The following is a 13,479-nucleotide window of genomic DNA, read 5'->3' as shown; positions in this document are numbered from 1 at the left end:
TTTTTTTTTAATTTATTGGGGTGACAATTGTTAGTAAAATTACATAGATTTCAGGTGTGCAATTCTGTATCACATCATCCATAAATCACACTGTGTGTTCACCACCCAGAGTCAGCTCCCTATCAGATGTTTTTATATTTGTTATTTTTTTCCCCTTGAGAAACATTATAAAAGGCAAATCAGCATAAACATAATAAATTATATCAACCAGTCAACAAATATTTAATGAATATCTACAACGGAGAGTCATTATGTTAGGCAATGTCTGGTATCCAGAGCATTACAAAATGTAATTTCTACCTTTAAGAAAAGTATATGTAGCTGGAGGAAAAAAAGATTTACTAGAAAAAAATTACAGATAAGCTACAGTAAATAAATACCTAAGAAACAAAATGATATTGGAATTCAGAAGATGCAGAAATTACCATAGGTTGGAGGTTCTGGAGGGCTTTATGAAAAGGGTTACTTTTGAGCTGGTCCTTGAAGATGAGCAGTATTTCTGACAGACAGAAGGGAAGAAAGTTCCCAGGATGAGGAAATAAAATGAACCAAGGTGTGGTGCTAGGAGGCTAGGGAAAAATCTAAAATATTTTAACTGCAATAATAAAGGAACTCCTAAAAATGACATGTCTTAGAGTGGCCAGACTCAAAATGCATCCCTAGAGTTCAATAAGTCTGGAAATACTTACACCAATACATTGAGGTACTACCGCTTGACCTAATTTAGCATTCCAGTAAGTTGTGCTATTTTACCCAGAGCCCCTTTCTCTTTTAATTCTCTTAGTATATATGTCATTGGTTCTACTTGTGAAGGCACTCTGGAAATAGCATATGCATTATCCAAATGTGTTATATAACTATTATGGACCTTATACTCACATAATATTCAAGCGCAAGAATTATATAGGGCTTGGAATACTGCAGGCTACATGAGGCCTAAGAGTTATAATCTGGAAAATTTCATAAAAAAACGATTTTGGTGGCCATATTGCTAACTTTCATTTTTGTATATTGGAATGTAAGGTTTTTTGTGCTTAATGAAAATTAATTATAGCTGTTCTTTTAGCTTTTAGGGATTAGTAAGTATATAGATTTTTTTTTTTTTTTACGAGGGTGAAATTGGTTCTCCTTAGAATACCGTGATATTGCAAAAGTTTTTGTTAACTTTCTTTATAGAAACTCAACTAATGTTATATATTCAATTTATTGGTTTTGGTCTTGGAGTGCTCAAGTGTGAGTTGAGTTATAGTTACCTATTTTCTTGGGTTTCTCTTCATGACTATCTTTGCTAGGATCTGTTTATATGTAAAGTCACATGGAGTTGCTAGAGTTTACTATACATCTCCAGTCACACATCCATGCAAGCTCTAAAGACAAATTTGAACTTAAATTTGGAGATCTGCAGGATTTCAATTTCTACTGCTGTATAAGAGTGAGGTTTTTTCATCTTAGTTCCTGAATATCTGGTTTTTCATATATATTCTGGTAAAAATGCTCCAGTTCTACTGCTTTTATAAAATATTTTAAATTCAACATTCCTTATCATCACGAAAAAAGAGACTCTTTATCAAATAACTTCTGCATGCTAAGATTCTTTAAAGACTCTCAGTAAAAACTGATGATTCTTTGTTTACTTGTACTAGATGCTGATTTCAAACAAAATGGAGTCTTTGGAAAAACAGAGTAAGAAAATCTTCCAAAGTTAAAGAGTTTTGTGAGGTGAAGGCATACTTATATAGCTGATGGAAGTTAGTAGCATAATGAACATTGGTGGGAAAAGAAGTTTTGTTAATTGTCTAAATTTTATAACCTGTAATGCACACACACACACACACACACACACACACAAAATGCCAGGAGAAAAATATTTGACAGAATTAGAGTCAGAATTATTAGAATAAACCATCCCTAATCCATTACTGCCATTTAGGGGATTATATAGAGTATTATCTGAGGAGGGCATTTGAGAAAATGTTAAGAAATCTGAAACAAATATGGTAGAGACCAAGGTCAATATATTCTATCTGTATAAAACTTCTAAGTGTAGTCCCTGAGGCTGCGTCTTAAAAACAGCTTATAGGATTTGTCTTAGAAAGCAAAGTCAAGAAGACAAGAATCCCAGAGGAATATTCTTGGGATAGTCAATAAGTAAGTCAGAGAGCATGTGTTGGAGAGGTAGGTTCTAACTAGACCATGGAACACATAATATATCAGCTTAAGAATGCTAGCTAGAATTTATCCTGTAGATACAGAAGATCCATTGAAGATTTTCAAATAAGGAAAGGATTGAAAAATATATTAAATACTCTTCTTTTTTTAAAAAATGTCTTTCTGCCTCACTTCTATCCTGTCTGTTAGTTTCTCTCTCTCTCTCTCTCTGTCTCTCTGTTTCTCTCTCTCGCTTTTATTAGTTTCATTAGGTGTACAAAACAATGTAATAGTTAGACATTTACACCCCACAAAGTAATAACCCCCCACCCCAATCTAGTACCCGCCTCTGGCATCGTATATAGCTGTTAAAATTCCATTGAGCCTATTCCCTATGCTGTCCTCCACATCCCATCTGTTAAGTTCTTTCTTCCCCTTCCTTCTTTACTACTTCTTTTCCATATTTTTTTACCCTAGCTTATGCTTTCCAACAGCCAGTGGGATCCACATGTATTTTCTGACAATGTTCAGAATTTTAAAAAGATTGTTAATTTTTATTTGCTGCCTTTGGCATTCTCTTTGCTCTTTAACAACCATTTATAGAGTACTATATTAAGGTAGATGCTGCAAAGTATTGTTAGTTTTCTTTAAAGGAACTAAACTATCATTTTAGGTCAGTTTATGAGGTTTGGTGTTGGAATGTCCAAAGCCTATAACTAATCTCACCCAACTTAGAGGTTAGCTCTGTCCCATAAATTCCAGGCATCAGGAGGTCACAGACATTTAGGGAAGCCTCATCAAACATTCACATGTATCACAAGATAATGTGGACAGGTCACTTCCCTCTGGAGTAAGGATTTCAGAACATGCCCTTGTTCCCACATGCTGAGAATGGGGATGAACCTCCCAGGGTCTGAAAGATGCTAGCCTAGCAAATTTTTCTGCACACAGAAAAATTCAAGGAGCTGTCATTTTGAGTATTACCAAAAATAGCTGTAAATCATTGCCTAGATCATTTGAAACAAGAAATCCTTCCTCAGCGATACAACTGTTACTGTTCAAGCTTGAAAGATTACCCACTATTTGATGCTCGTGAAAAATGTGCAAGTAAAACGAGGTCTTCATTGAAAAAAAAACAGAAAAAGGAAACTTTAGTAACAAGTTAAACATAGCTCATGTTTGGTACACAAACATGAACTAGATAAAGGGCAGGAAAATGGGATAATGAACTCAAGGCCTGGCGGAAGAACAGTGGTGTCTGGCTGGACACCAATTGGAAAATGAGAAATCTACTTTACCAACAAATCTATACATCCTAATTATGTAAAAGGCACACCTTGGCACTTTGGATATTCTGTGAGTTTCATAACCCCCTCTATTATACCAAGAGTACTTTATTGTGTTGATGTCAAAAATTTTCATACCTATATCTAAAATTATTTGTTACCAATATTAACCTACTTGTAAGTCATTTTTAGCATATTTATCTTACAGGGAAGGGCTCATATAAATTTTGAGACAGTAATTGAAGGTATTATTAAAACTGCATGTTCATTAATAGCTGTGCAGTTTGGTGACAGATATATATTAGAGCCAAATAGACACAGAAAAGAAAATACCATTTTTTCATATTTGAGGTGACGGACATAGGAATCTAGGTGAGGGGCAAAATGAGGAAATTATTATCTTTCAAATCCATCATTGTAAGATGTACAGATCTTACCGAGAAAAACTGCTTTTTCATTGTTCCTTTTTGTGTGTATGTGTGGCGGGGGGGCGTGGGCAGAAGACCTTCTAATAGTCTAATAGTCATGGAGCTGAGGAAATTGGCTATGGCAAGAGGTTGTGAGCATGCACACAGTGTCAGGCATATGGGTTGCATAATTACTTATCAAGATGTTGTAGAATATTTAAACATTAGACGGCAGTTGGCTAAGACAACTTTTGGGGTCCTTCCAGGCTTAAGGTTCTATGATTTTAAGGTTTTGTTCTCTATGTTGTGAATGCTGCTTGGCTGGAGGCAACTACCCACCATCCTTTCTGAGCTACCAGAGAAAACGTCATATGGCTGGGTCCTGTTGCCATCTCATCATTTCCAGATCATCCGGAAATCAAACAAGAGAGAGCTGGGAGAATATCTCTTCTTTCCTGCAGGCACTACTTGTGACACAAATGAAAAAGTGAATGTTAATAGATAGTCTCTGAAGACAGACTTTCATTTGTCCATACTGACCATACCTAAACTAAGTTCTATTCTTTCTGATTTTTCTCCTACCCTTTTCCTCTTTCTTTACTGCATTTCCCCCATTGTTTGTGACTAAAGAAATCATAGGCTAAATATTCTAGCTCCCGCCTTCCAAATAAAGGTATACTTCGTCATCTAGTGACATTTACCATAATGGAATTATCAAAGCAAAAAAATCAGTCTGGTGAATGCTTTGGAGGAAGCACAGTAACTAAATTCTTTTAGGAATGTGTGATAAAATTTGCTTCCCAACTGCTTTCCAAGAAATTTTCCGCCTAAAAATTATAATGAAAGTTAGTGGGGAAAAAGAAGATATTACAGCTAAGTATTCAGAAAGTCTTGAATTTCATAAATTGAGTAATTTCCTAGTGCTACTGTGCCATTATTGTTTACATATACATGATTTTATTTTCATTCTTTACCATTCCACTTTGAATTCCAATGAAAAATGAATCTTCTGTCATACTGTCATTGGAACTTGAAAAAATGTTTGTAAAAAGAGGATGCAAACAGTACCTGTTGTACGAACCAAAGAAAAATGCTCACTTAAAGGCAGCTGCAGCATTTCATGGACCTCCATTTGGCTATGACAAATGATTTAGAAGTGGAACAATGCCATGCAGGAATTTTAAGACAAAAGGTGAAGGCAAAAGCTGATTAATTTCTAAAGAGATATGTCCCTTTTAGAGAAAAGGATTAACCTTTAAAAGAATGAACTTCTTATGCATGAAAAGAGATAAATTCTAATAACAGCCTAGCCTGTTACAACCTGCTCCTCGTATGCAGGACAAAGACACGCACAACAATGCTACAGCACTAACCTTTGAATAGAAAGCATTGTGAGGAAAACATGTCTTTTCATTAACGAATAAAACATTCCTTCTCCCCACGAAAGGTTTGCATGTTTCAATTTAACAGAAGAGAGGGAATTCTATGGTGAATCTGAAGCATAATAATTGAGTTTGATGGAAAAGGGGGCTTGAAACATACTGTCAGAGGCGCAAAATAGGTTTGAAGCCTGAGTATTCCAAAGCCTTGCCCAATAATATATGTAGCAAGAATGCAAGTAATTGAAAAGCTCTACAATCTATTCATTAGTCTGTACTTGAACACTAGAGAAAACAGCTCTTGTCAGAAAGCCTGGGCAGTAAAATAAAGGTAGGTATAGAGCAGAAGCAATTATGATTCAAGAATGAAAATTGGCCAGTACTTTGAGATTTCTCTCTTCCCAGCTAGCCAGTTGCCTGAAATTCTTCCTGTGGAGATTCATTCCTTCAGCTCTTCAAAGGTATTTTAGGAGCTCCCTACAAGAATGCACTTACACTCAGAAGGAGAAAATCCTTAAATTATTAGCAACAAACATGGCAGCAAGGGATTCCTGTCATCTGTTCTCAAACCTAGAACTGGACTAAGAGTTGCCTAGATGAGGAAATGACTTCCAGAAGGAGGGAAAGGAAATGTCTTAAGGGGAGAGGAAAGGAGCCAAAGATAAGCTATGCCTACTTCACTATTTTGCCAAGAAACTTGCTCTGGCTGACAGAACTGGAAAAAAGCATGAATGGAGCCAATGCAAATTTCATAAGGAAACTGCATTTAGTACACTGTATGGTAATCATGTGTTTCTCTGCCTTTCTCCACTAGACTGTAAGCCCTTGCAGGAAAGAAACAGTGGGTTAAATTTCTCTGAATCCCCAATAACTGACATATAATAGGTTTTCAACAAATATGTGTTACTATTTTTCATTCAGCCAATATATATTTAATGGAGAATTGAGAACCTTAGGTATGGAATTTAGTTCCATTTTAAAAACTTCCCAAGAAGGCAGGTTGCTAATTATGTATTTGAAGTGGGAATGGGATACTTTCAATTGTTTGTCACAAAGCAGGATTTGGGGTAAAGTGGGATTTAAAGACATTCACTTTTGCCCAGACTGCTTCCTATAAGAGGTATACTAGCAAGGCATGCTGGGACATTCTTCTTATGCGTGGTGGTCATTGTTTGTTGCTCTGAGAAACTTACTGTAAGCCATAGGAATGTGGGTCAGTCATGGAGGGAAATGGGAGAGAGAATAATGATAATGATGATAAATAATAACAATAATAGTAGTAGTAGCTAATATTGGGGAGTACTATGTACCGGGCACTGTTCTAGACATTGTATAAATAATAACTCATTGGATTTACACAAGGTAAGGTAGATACAGTTATCATTGCCATTTCACACATGAGAAAACTGAAGTTCAAATTTAAATAATTTGCCTAAGGTCACAAAGGCAATAGGTGGTAGACGTATTTGAATTCTAGAGTCACCACCTTAATCCCTAAACTATACTATTATAAGACCCTGGGAAGTAGGATTTTTGAGGGTTCCACTTTGGCCAACTCTCTTCAGGGTGTTACCTAAACAAAATTCGTGTGTTCCAAACCAATTTGTGCATGAAAAGTTCTTCAGGACAAAGGCTGGAGTGTACTCAAAGTGAGCCATTTCATGAGTGAGTGCTCTGTTCTTGAATAGATTATTAGTCCTGCTCCTCTGGGAGAAGCCAAGGCGCTTTGCGGCTAGGTGACTACAGGGAGATTGGCCCCCATTTCCCACACCGGGCATAGTAAGTTCAGGGCATGTAGGGGTAGAGAATCCTTTTAGATCCTGACTGATTCAGTGTAAAACCTATCTGTGCACTGATCATGCAAGTGTTAACAAGCCCTACGTATCAGAAATTTAAAAGAAGATGATAATAGGAATATAACTGAACTCTAATTAGAGATTTGGTCCTTGTAGATAGCACCTCCTTTATGTTATTTACTCTCCCTATCAGCTATGAGCTGGGAGGGACAGTAATATCATGTCGTGTGATGGCTTTTACAGTCAATTTTAATTTAGGTTATGAAGAACGGTGAGAACACTGTGCATACCCTAATAATTTAGGTCAATTTTGCTGGCTTATTTTTATTTTCTCATGTACAAAATTTTGTGTGCCTCAAAGCTTTGATTTATACATCTAAATGGCAGTTTACCTGGAGTTAAAGGAGTATTCAGAAGCATGCATACACACGTACAAAATTTCCAAATACTACCAAATCTGTGTACTCCAAATTATGAGTATTAATGCCAAAATTGCTTAAAGATGTGGTCCAGCACACCTGTGTTTTACAGTATTACAGCTAGAAGTGAGAATCAAAATCAATTTTTAAGGTTTATCCTTTAACATACATCATGGCCCCGTTTGTGAAAAGTAGATGATTAATCAAAACCAAAACAAAATAAAGCAAAACCAACACCCCCCAGACCCACCCATCAGAAAGGAAGGCAGAGAGAAAGACGGAGAGGAAGGTGGAGAGGAAGGCAGAAAGGAAGGCAGAAACTGCTCCAGGGCAGAGAAAAGCATAATTTGGGCCTTTCAAATAAATTGCAAAAAACACGTTTAAAAATATTGTTAATTAAATAACCTCACTTAAAAAGCTAAGTGAAAGAAGGTTTTAAAATATTCCTAACTGTTTTAAAATGTACTGTTGGTTCAACAGTATATTTTTTGTTAGTGAACACTTTAAATTGTGGGCTCTTGAGTAATTTTACGTCGGATTCTATTATCATTCAGAGTAATGATTTCCTAGAACAAAGCAAGTCTCTCTTTTTGTGAGTTCAGGGATAGAAACCATTTTTATTGATAACCATGGTGTAAGTCGTTCAAATGTAGCATCATTTGGGAAACCGCATTATCAGAATATCCTTTCTTTGCATATTCCCCTAATTAATAAAAAATATTCTCTCTGTTGGGAAAAATTGTGAAAGATCTTGAAATGGCCCCTTCCCTCCCCCCAAAAAAGGTGACTGAGTGTTTTATCATGTTCTGAGTTATCGCTGCCTTTTATTAGCATTGAACTATCTTATAGCTCTCTAAATTGTAGAAAATTAATAATAATGCAAATAATTCTTATTCATAGAAATGCAAAGCAGTTGTCTGGTAGAACGCAATGGATCGTTGCCCTTAGTATTGACCTTTTTTGCATCTATTTGTAAATATATTTCAGCATTCTTTATTTGCCTATGTATGTGTGGTTCTTTGCATTTTCCCCTTGAACCACTTATAATGTCTTACCAGTCTCTTATTAATTAATGAGGTAAATAAAATTGTGGACACATGTTTATTTTATATCTGTGTTAGAATCATGACTTTACTTTTTAAAAATGTATCCTTTATCACTGCCATTTCTTATCCTCCACTAAAGTTCTTCTATCAAGACTACTTGGGGATGTACTTCTAAAACTGGAATTTCAACATGCTTTATATAGCTAAATGGGTTTTGAATATCTTATATTAGATTGGTGCAAAAGTAATTGTGGTTTAAAATGTTAAAATGGCAAAAACCTCAATTACTTTTGCACCAACCTAATATTTTCACAGATTAATTCTACTCGCTTCCTCTTTTCCGTATCATCAGGCACTTTATCTTTCCTTTGGTGACTGTAATAAGTATTTCTGCCATAAAAATCTAAATAGCATTGAACTGAAAATTGTAATGCCCAGAAAGCTTATGAAGATTACATCTAGATAAGATCATACTACCACCAACTTAGGAGATATTTTTCTACCTTTACTTCATTGCATAGAACTGTTTGTTCTTTGTTTCCAATGGGTTTTAAGAATTATTTCTGATGACTGGGCTTTCAAAAATGATGTCTATCCAATAGATACCTTTATTTGGCTAAATCCTATAAGTTATCCTAGGTTATATGCATAATTTCATTTCAGATGTACTTATATACAGTGGCAATAAAGTAAGGCACTCTGATTTTAAGACGTTTCTTTCAGTATATCTAAGACTTCCTTGCCTTAAAATATCAAATTAGCTTCCTTTCTCCTCTATAAAAGCCACAATTTCTTCAGCTGCAAGATATAGAACAAGATTGACAAATATCACTGACTTCTTGCTATAGTTCTTGTCCATAGACAGACTTTAAGTTTCCTATATAAGAAACTATCTCAGTATACAGCGTAACTTTGCTAACAACTATCACCCCAATAAACAGCTAAGTAATTTGAAATTTCTTTTAAACCAAATTACGACCTGGTCGCTGTGTGGAGTTCCTAAGGACAGTTACAAATAGTCATCCGACTCACTCCATCTCTGCTCTTCATTTGATCTCAGTTAAGTCTCTACATAATTTCACTTTATACTTGTCTTTTTATATTTAAACTTTTCTAAGTCACAATGCAAATCAGTGGCAGAACAGGGAACAAAACTCCCAAGAGAGTCTTAAAATATTAGAGGCTCCATCTTAGAACAGTAATGTCATCAGGAGGATTTCTTCCCTTCCCACAAACACCTAAGATAACTTCCTATGATAAAAATCTCAATGAGGGGAAAAGGGACCCTATCAATCTCAATTTCTTAGTACCTATTTAATTTAAATAACTTTAGAAATAGCAAAAGTGGAATTAATGATATAGAATTTCTAATATACTTTTAAAACTATTAACACAACTATAGGGCAAGAACCTGGGAAACTGAGTTAAGGCAAAAAACTGCTAAAACTCATTTTGTAAGCAACTTCTCTGTCAAGTAGCATTTGGTTGGATAATGAAGGAAGGTTTTGTGTGGTTTTGTTCAATGTCTTTTAGGATTTAGATGGGTTTTTATAATTAGTTGGGGGCCAGGTAAGTTCTGTTAGAAATGCTGTGGGGGATTATTGAGTACTTTCACCCCCCATTGACATTCACTTGCTCAATGTGTTCACGTAGCTTCTGGTTATTTTAAAGGAAAATTCCTTGTCACAGACTATTTTGCATTCTCTTAAAAAGTTTTTTTTTTTTTTTTTTTTTTTTTTAATTCATGCTAGTTCACATTTCCCACTGTTTTCCTTTTTTCTTGACAGCTCTGTTTGACTGTCACTCAGTATTCTATACAGTGCAGAGAGTGTTACAAAAGTTGACTTGTCTAAGATAAATGAGGCCCTGATGGTAGTACAAGAAGCCAGTTGCTAGGGCATGTTTTCTTCCATAGTCTTTTGTTGTTGAATTAATTCATTCACATGCTTCTTTTCATATTGAAAAATTGCTTGTTTCTAGGTGAACCCTACAAAACATTGTCTTCATTATTGAGTATGCTTATCTGAAAGATCGCGGTGGAAATACTGATTTATTAAAAACTTAGGCTTGTTTGGCAACTCTGTTAGAATGTGGAGTCATTAACAAATCTGTGATCATCTGCACATGGCCAGAAACAACAGCCATAGCTATTGAAAGAATTCGTTTTCTTCAATACTTATCTATCCAAAACTATTGCTTTTTAAAACAGTCAGCTTAATCACTGGGACTTGAAAAGAAATATATTCATGCTATAAATTTGTATGTAACCAGTCATGGTTTTTTTGTTTGTTTGCTTGTTTTTCAGTTATTGATTTTTTTTATTGAGGTTATGTTCACATAACATAAAATTCATTATTTTAACCACTTTAAAACATACAATTCAGTGGGTTTTAGGATATTAAAAAAATTGTGCAATCATTACCAACATCTAATTCTAGAGCATTTTCATTGCCCCCAAAAGAAACCTTGTGCCACTAAGCAGTCATTTTCCATTCTTCCCTGAGTTCCAACTACTGGAAACCACTCACATCTTTTGTCTTTATGGATTTCCCTATTCTGGACATTTATTATAAAATGAATAATACGATATGTGTCCTTTTGTGTTTGGCTTCTTTCATTTACCATAATGTTTTCAAGGTTTATTCACGGTGTAGCATGTACCAGTACTTCATTCCTTTTTGTGGTTGGATAATACTCCATTGTATGGATGTACCACATTTTGCACATTCAGTCAGCAGTTGATGGACATTGGGTTGTTTCTGCTTTGGGGCTACTATGAATAATGCTGCTGCGAACTATGAATAATGCTGCTGCGAACATTTCTGTACAAGATTTTGTGTAGACGTAGGTTTTCTGTTCACTTGGGTATATACTGAGAAGTAGAATTGCTGGGGCAGATGGTAACTTCAGATTAAACTTTTCAGGAGCTGCCAGACTGTTTTCCACAGCAGCAGCAATATTTTACATTCCTACCAGCAATGTATGCGGGTTCCAGTTTCTCCACATGCTCATCAACACTTGCTATTATGTCTTTTTGATTATAGTCATCCTAGTGGATGTGAAGGGGTATCTCATTGTGGTTTTGATTTGCATTTTCCTAATGACTAAGGATGGCAAGCATCCTTTCATGTGCTTATTGGCCATTTTGCATATCTTCCTTGGAAAAATGTCCATTCAAATCTTTGCCTATTTTTAAATTGGGTTCTTTTCTTAGCATCACGTGGACAGATGAGACATAAAGAGAATACATTTTGGATTTAGACACATGGGTTTCTAATCTCTGCTCTCAATAATCTTGGATAAATTCCTTAATAACGAGATATATTTTCCTACCTATAAAATAATGATACTGGCCCCATGTGTATGTTTGACGATTAAAAGAGAACACGTATGTAGATGGTGACAGTCAGTCAAGAACAATCATTATTATCAAGGTTATTAACATTATTATCTGAAATGAATCTCTCATTTTAAAAATGTCACTGATTCATTTATTCATATGTTGACCGAGGATGTTTTGAACCTATTTTATGTTAGACATTGTGAAGGGCCCAGTATTTGCTGTTAAACAATTAGACAGTTTAGCAGAGAGGGAAAGTTGGATATGTAAGCAAATTATTACAATACAGTGAGGTAAATGTTTTAATTGAGAGAAGTACAGGAGACTCTGGAAGGACAGAAGAATAATTGAGGTTTTTGTGTCAAGTCCACTAATAACCTAAACCACAAAAGAGGCTGTAATTCCTTGCTTTGTGCGTTAGTGAAGTTAGGTGGCAAAGTGTAATCCCACAGTCAAGTTCCCTTTTTTATTACACTTGAAAATTGAATAAACTACAAATGATAATAAGAAGATAAACAGGCTACAACTACCATCTTTAGCCTTTATTCAGCATATGGAAATACTAGGATTCCATGTTCTCTTTAATTTTAATGCCTATCAGGGCCTTACCTGGGAAGCAATGAAACCACTGCCCTTTAGGAATTCTCCGAGCTGACCTAGCCAGCTAAACTACATGTCTAGTAGTCGTGCCCTTAGAGATGCCAACGTAAAAGGCAAGGACACTTGATCAGTGTTTACTCGTGACAAATTTGTTATTGTTTGTATTATATTTAAAATATTTAATAGTGGAACAAATATAATGTTTTTTTCCATTTTTAATATGTGGGCTCTCTTAAAACTAAATAATTGTAGTTTTTGAAACCATGATTTTCTGTTTTTTCTATCTAAAGAGTTGGAGAGAAAAGTTAAAAAGATATCAGAATTCCATATAACTGAAAAAAAATCGTCTTATGAGTTAACAAATACTATAGTCCTTCTACACATCCACACATGTACTGTTTTATTCCATTAAAGTATTGACATTGCTAAGATATAATACAACTGTAGTTCCAACTATAGTAATAAGGTTTAGAATGCCAGGGTTAACAGAACTTGTTTTTCTCACTATTTGAAATGGTTGTGAATTTTCTCTGTCTAGTGGAATAATTATGGTGTGTGTGTGTGTGTGTGTGTGTGTGTGTGCGCGCGAGCGCGCGCGCGTGTGTATTCTAACTTTATGTGTCTGGTCACTAAAAATTCTCCTTGTAAAAGGGAATGAGAACTTAAATTACAGCTTATCGTCTACTGTATGTCATTGTTTTAGGACAAATTGAAGTACATTTCCAGCTCTTATAAAATTGGCAAGACACAAATGAAATACCATAGAGATAGGAGACCTGGGGCTGTGAACCAGAAGTCAGATACCTATCTGTAACCTCAGCTTTTCTCTTCCCATGAAGGTTCCCCCTCACCCCATTATATTAGCAGTTAAAAAGGGAAACTAGGATTTCCGGACCCAGAGCTCTGAATCCAGGCTCCCAACTATTCATAGGCTGCACCCCAAAATGCTACACTGAAAAGCAATATTCATAAGAAAATAGGCAAAGTGAGATATCTGAGAAGCACCTTATAGTAAGAAACAGAAGTCAAATTTAACTTGTTTCCCTAATTTATAGAAT

The 13,479-nt window shown here is 35.3% G+C and overlaps 1 protein-coding gene across 2 annotated transcripts in view; it reads right to left on the bottom strand.

Annotated features, from left to right (window-relative positions):
- The window catches only part of NTN4 (netrin 4), a 94,065-nt gene that overhangs the window by 34,362 nt on the left and 46,224 nt on the right, over nucleotides 1–13,479 (bottom strand). The window lies entirely within an intron of this gene.

Source organism: Rhinolophus ferrumequinum, chromosome 10 (genome assembly GCF_004115265.2).
Source record: "Rhinolophus ferrumequinum isolate MPI-CBG mRhiFer1 chromosome 10, mRhiFer1_v1.p, whole genome shotgun sequence".
NCBI lineage: Eukaryota > Metazoa > Chordata > Mammalia > Chiroptera > Rhinolophidae > Rhinolophus > Rhinolophus ferrumequinum.
This window is presented reverse-complemented; position numbering and strand designations above follow the sequence as displayed.